Here is a 6943-nt window from a genome sequence, read left to right on the forward strand (position 1 = left end):
GTTCTCTCCAAAAAAAAGAATATAAGATATTTAATCTTCATTCTATGTCATGAACTTTAAATGTTAACAAACAAAAACTTGAAAGCCTAAAATTACTAATCATCTATGCAGTATGAGTCTTTCATACAAAAAGTTACTTAATTTTAAAATGATAAATTTAATGTGTTAGCAAAATTTTAAAGTGCATTGAAAAAATAGAAACTATCAAGCCTACTAGGAAAAAGAATACAAAGCAGTGTGATGGTTCACATATGTACTCCTAACACTTGGAAAGGCTGAGGACAAGCATCACTAGATTGCATATGGCTAGCCAACTTAGCAAGACCCTGTTGCAAAATTTAAAAAATAAATGAAGGATTGGGATGTAATGCTCATTGTGAAAGCCCCAAGTTCAAGTCACAGTTTCACCAAAATATTTCTATTACCACTTTCTGATTTTTGCCTTACATTTTAACTTCTGAGCATGGCAAAAGTTTCTGAGAAGGTCAGCAGTCAGGCAGCTGAGGAATCAGACTGCTGTAAGTTAAAGGGCAGTTTGAACTACATACAATGCAAGATTCTGTCTTGAAAAAATATATAATAATAATACTTAAAATGAAATGAAAAAGTTGGTGGACTTACTCGATTAAGTACAGTACTCAAGACAGTGGTGGCATTAAGGAAAAACACAAATCAGAAGGATAACAGAACATCCAATAATAAACCTTCACATTGCAGTTAAAACTTACACATGAATACTCACAGCAGCATGATTTACAATAGCCAAAAAGTAGAAACAACCAACTATCCACCAGCTGATTAATAAACAAAATGTAGTACACCCATAAACAATGTACTAATTATCCATAGAAAGAATGAAGCACTATTACACGCTATAATGTGGATGACTTTTTTTATTCATCTGTTTTTTTCTTTTTAAGACAGGGTCTATGTGGTTCAGGTGTCATTGAACTATGCAGCCTAGGCTGGCCTTTAACTCCCAGCAATCTTCCTGCCTCAGTCTCCTAAGTTCTGGGATCATGGGCAGGCACCACCACCCAAATGAACCTTAAACACAAAAATTTCATTCTGAAAGACCAGATATTAATATTCCATTTATATCAAGTGCCTAAAGTAGACCAATCTATAGAAAAAGTTTTCTATTACTTTATGTAGGAATAGGAGAATGAAGAGTGAATCAAAGGTTACAGGACATTTCAGGAAACTAAAGGGGTTTGTTTGTTTTTGTTTGTTTTAATTGACTGATTGAACCAGGTGTGGTGGCACATGCGTGTAATCCCAGCCCTCAAAGGGCTGAGGCAGGGGTATTGCCATGAGTTCAAGCCCCAGCCAGAGATACACAGTGACTATGGTCACTGATGGTTGCTCAATTCTGAATATACTAAAAATTACTGAGATGTACATTCTAAATAAGTTACTTGAAGTTAACTGAAATTTCTGCTTCAGTTGGTTTAGTTTGGTGGTGGCATGCGGGGGGGGGGGGATTTAAAAAAAAGGTCTATGCATGTAGTTCCAGGACAACATTGAATTTCCTATATAGCTAAGGCTGACCTCAAACCCCAGACCCGAATAAGCACTTGCCTGGCAAGCGCAAGGGCCTCTGTTCAATCCCCGGTTCCACCGAAATAAAAAAACCCAGACCCTCTCTTGCCTCGATCTCCCAAATGCTGGGATTACAGGCACATGCCACCATATTCAGCAATATCAGTTATTTTTAAAGTACGTGAATTATATCTCAGAAAAAATTTTGAAAAGGCAACCATTTTAAGTAATCTATGATCCCTTGACCTTCCATTTTGTTACTCTATCAAAATCTATATATAGTTTATATAGTGGTGGCTTGCACTTGTTTAGTTGTTATTTTGACATAACTAAATCATATGCTTTATTATCAAGCTATAAGCTTTTCAAGGGTCTCTGTTATATCATTTTTTAAAAAGACAAGGTACTGCTATGTGGTTTAGGCTGACACTTGTGATATTTCTGTCTCAGTCTACCAAGTGCTAGAATTATAGGTGTGCACCACTGTGCCTAGCTTCACACTTTTCTTTAGAAATAGGTATAATAATACTAAAAAGTACAGTCTTCAAGGCTTTTGACTTTCAAGATTCAAAATATTTGAAGTATTTACCATGAAAAGTTAAAGAGACTACTCAAAAATCTTGTCTGGGTAATAATGATAGACAAAAGTAAACTCCTCCAGAAATCATTCTTAAAAATCCCTCAGATTCTTAAAAGTAAAGGTTACAGAACTAAGGTTTCACATTGCAAGAATCCTGGCATTGTGAGAATAAATTGTGATTCAATTAAAATCAACATTGTCCAGCCAAGTAAGGTTGCCTGTAATCCCAGGTACAAAGCAGGTGAAAGCAGGGTTGCAAATCTGAGCCCAATGTGGGCAATTAAGATCCTGTCTCAAAATAAAAGTGCAAAAGGGGATGGGAATATAGCTCACTGGATCCCTAATATAACAAAATAAAAGTTGTGCAGAGGTGAAATCTATTTAACACATTAGAAGTCCAGTGTTAGTGAAGTTAGTCAAAGAAAGTTGTAGTATTTTTATCAAGAAGCATGAGCACAAGTTAATAATTAAACCTTCATTGTTTACTTGATAGTTTTATGATTTCTGGATTAAGGTTTACATATGTTTTAATTCCTTTAGAATTACAAAAACAGCAACAACAAACAGCAAGAACATGATAAAGTTTGCCTAAGTGATATTTCTTTCAAGTATAAAATAGCAGTAGTGCTATTGCCCACCAACAAAGAAAATTATTTTTAAAATGTGTCTCCTAGAAAAATGAAGAATTGTGCACTATTGCTCTCACCTGATTTCAAAGAACAAAGTAACTCAAGCAGCCAGAACCCAATAAATCACAATGACAATCAATAACTTAATAATAAAGATGCCCACCAAATGATACAGATCCAATTATACTGTTGTTTGTAAAACTGTTTACCTTCAAATATCTGTCTACCAAGATCCTCATGTATTAGTTTTCCCTTCCTCTGCTCAGCTTTTGTCCTTTTGGACCTTCCCTCCATACATTGTTTCCTCCTTGTACAATTTCACTCTCTGAAGATGGAAAGTAATTCTTAAGTACAACTTACTTTTTAGACAGAATGTCATAAGTATATGCTATGTATAAAATAGCATCATGAAATTCCTCTTGGAGCAGAAATCACCAAGAGGCATACTATCCAAGAACTACATTTCCCACCCCCTCTGCATTCAAAATAAGGCTCTGTAACAAATGAAATCTGGGAAGATGTCACTTTAAGTTTGGAGGTTATTAATAAGAAATGGTCTTTGGGGAATAGGCATGACTCTAGGACTCTAGGAATGGTGAAGTGACAAGACTGATTTCAAAGACTTGTTCTTTGAAATCAACTGAAGTGACAGAAGCCTGGGTCTCCAAATTGCCTGCTACCCAGGAGCACCTGCCTTGCACTGTCAGGTAAACAAAATAAACTGTGTTAAGCCACTGGAACTCTGGAGATTATTTATTACCCTAATTAGCATTCCCCTAAAGTAATAAATGTAGAAATTCATAAGTATTCCAATTTTCTCTATTAAACACATTTATAACATGAATTTTGGAAAGCATGTTTAAAAGTACCTTTATGTAACATTAAATTTTAAAACATACCCAGGTGTGGTAGTGCACACCTGTAATTCCAGCATTCTTGAGAGACTGACACAGGAGAATTCTATATTTGAGTCCAGCCTGGGCAACTCAATGACTTAGCAAGACCTCACCTCAAGTTTTAAAAAAACATTAAAACAAAAAGTGCTCAAAGAGGCAGTTCAGTGTAAAGATCTTGGATTAAACCCCCAGTACAAAAATAAATAAATAAATAAATAATAAAAAACTAAAACCTAAACAGTTGTCTACCTTCATTTTGTTGTAACAGAATTCCTTTAAACAAATGACTACATGGGAAGTTTCATTAATAAATTTCACTAAGTAAAATTAGCACAAAACCATGATTGCAGAGAAATGTTTTCCCCAATTATCTCAAATTAAATATATATGTAAGCTTTTTAAATACTATATAATTCATGATGTCTAATGGAAACTACCAAAATAAGGGCAAAATTCATTTTTATATTTTAAGTATTATCATTTAAGGTAACAATTCTTTAACTATAAACATGAAAGATGATTCTTCTGTTCACTGTAAATATACACTTACCCACTACAATACTTTAAGAGAACTGTAATACTTTGCATTCTAATGAAATACTTCAGAAATTTTTATAAAAAATTAAACTAGATGTGTCAAAGTAACTAGGTTTAGTTTTACAAAAACCTAGTAAGTTTTTTAAGTTTATCATTGCTGATACAATAATGATATCAGGTCTAATTAAGAATATTGGCATTTGTAAATAGGGACATTACAAACAAACCAATAAAATTCCATATTTTGCCTTGCCTTCACCAAGGGGGGTGGAAAAAGGGAAAAAGAAAATAAAAACCTTTCACTAATCTTTCTGTTAACTTTCTCTTTGTACTCCATGTCATTATTTTTTTCCAGACAATATGTTTAAAATTCAGTGAACACATTTACTACTCCACACAAAACAATAAAAATAAAACATAGGAAGTTCATAGTTTTGATTTTACTCAAAAACATTATAAGAGGTTTTGTTTCTCAGAATCAGCATGAACTGAAAGAATTATATATAGCATTTCCTGTGGTATTCATTTTTTATGGCACTATATAAAATCTGGTTCCTTGCTCCTTTTTAATGCTTGATTTTACTAGAACATGTACATGTTACCTTAAATTTTTTTCCAGGGCCACACATCAAAAAATCCTAATAAAACTGATGGGCTTTTTTTAAGTATGAAATAATATGAAGTACAACTACTCTATGAACTAGAGTACTGTGATACACTAATGACAATTTGACTTTTAGCAAAAGAACTTAACACACATTAAAACTGTTTATATACTGCATGCCTATCAAAGGACTCTGAATTATCCTACTATCTTGATTTTTTTTTTCCTTTGGTTCTTCTCCCTATTTAACCCAGGCTGGCTTTCAATTTGTAAACTTGTGATCTTTCTGCCCAAGCCTTCCAAGTGCTGGGATTACAAGCATTTGCCATAATACTATGCAAAGTTGTTTGTTTGTTATGCAAAGAATGGAACTTAGGCCTCATACATGCTAGGCAAGTGCTTAACCACTAAGCTATATCCCCACAATAAGTACTATTATCTTGGTTTTTACTCAGCTACATACTACTGTTGTTAGTAAAAAATACTTATAGTTACTGCTTTCCAATGTTCATAAGGTTTTAGCAGGCAGAACTAAAACCAAGTATCAACTAGATCCCAAACATTTTTCATTATTCTCACAACCTTACTAAAAAGGTGTTATGGGCTTAAGGAAAGAATAGGACAACACTAGATGGAGTCACAGACTTGTTACTCATGAGGCTGAGGCAGAAAGATTTCAAATTCACAGCCAGGTTGGCAATTTTTTAGGGAGGTGTATCTCAAAACAAAATTTAAAAGCAAGGGCTGGAAGCTAGGCACTTTGACACATACCTGTAATCCCACCTCTAATCATGAATGAAACTGGGGATCACAATTTCAAGTGGGGAGAGAGAAAATGACAAGAGCTGGGAATACAACTCAATATAGCATATTAAAGATCCTGAGGTTCATTCCCAAGTGGCATACGCACTTGAAAGGTATGATCTCCCTACTGCTGATAAGAAAGCAAAAGTTTTTGAGTGCTACATGTACAGTATTTCGCCTATGGCCAAACAGCTAAGAAAAAAGACATAGCAACAATTCTGAGATCTCTAAATCCTTTTGTCATTAAACTACTTCTCAATTTGTGGTAACAGAAAACAGTTCTTCAACCTTCTTCCTCTTACTCCCACACCTGGAGACAGCATCGCTATTTCTTTGTGAGACCAGGTTCAAAGATCAATCTGTAGCCCTTATACACAGCATGGCCTAAAAGGATGAAACCTGTTTTACGACTTTCTGCATAGTAAGGGTCTATCTAGATTAACTCGATAAAAGGTGAAGCAAGTGAAGTCAACAAATAACTACCCAAATACCATTTATATTTGGTTCTGAAATGCACGGTACGCCTATTGGCAGCAGATTTTATCTTTATAATCGCATTTTGCTTACACCACTCTCAAAATAGTTTTCCAAGAGCACACACAGGGTAAAAGCTGTTTGTGCGAGGTTTCGATGACTGAGGAAAAGATGTGTGTGGTACATGACTGTCTTGAGTGACAACTACGATAACTAGGGACAGTAAATGTGTGTCTCCTAAAATGTGGCGCCGTGCCACCAACGTGTACTTTTCAAAAGCTGAGCTGAACTCTCCGAGCACAATCCTCCTAAAACAGCTCACTAAACAGCTGGCCCAGTGGAGGAAGATGACAGCTTCAGTAACTTCCTCTTCCTCACCGACCTCTGCTCGGCGCGCTCCAGCCTTTCCCCCCTAGGAAGCAGGATAAAACAATTTCAAAAGCACAGAAATCGATCCAATCCCACCAATACCTTAGGCCAGGAAGCCAGTTTTCCTTTTCTTCTTTCGCCCCTCCGCGGAAAATGTTGATCTTACACACACACACACACACACACACACACACACACACACAAATCTTAACAACGAGAAAGTATTTGCAACAAAAAACCAAAATATTTACCCAGTCCCTGCACGCACGGCCTGAGAGTAAGGTGAGAAAAGGGAACGGAACGCCGCGTCCCCGAGATCCGCGGCTGATTCACTTTCCCTCGGGTACCTTCACTAGATAGCCAGAGAAGGCTCGCAGTCGCAACGCCAACAGAACCCCCCGGCGCGCCTCGGGGACGCGGAGGCGGCCAAGGCGGCGGCCCTTGGCGCGTCCCGCCCCCGAACCTCACCTGCGCCGGCCCGAGGCGGGTAGGCCGCGCTGCAGGCCGG

This window comes from Octodon degus, unplaced genomic scaffold (assembly GCF_000260255.1).
Source record: "Octodon degus isolate 3935 unplaced genomic scaffold, OctDeg1.0 scaffold00168, whole genome shotgun sequence".
In the NCBI taxonomy this organism is placed as follows: domain Eukaryota; kingdom Metazoa; phylum Chordata; class Mammalia; order Rodentia; family Octodontidae; genus Octodon; species Octodon degus.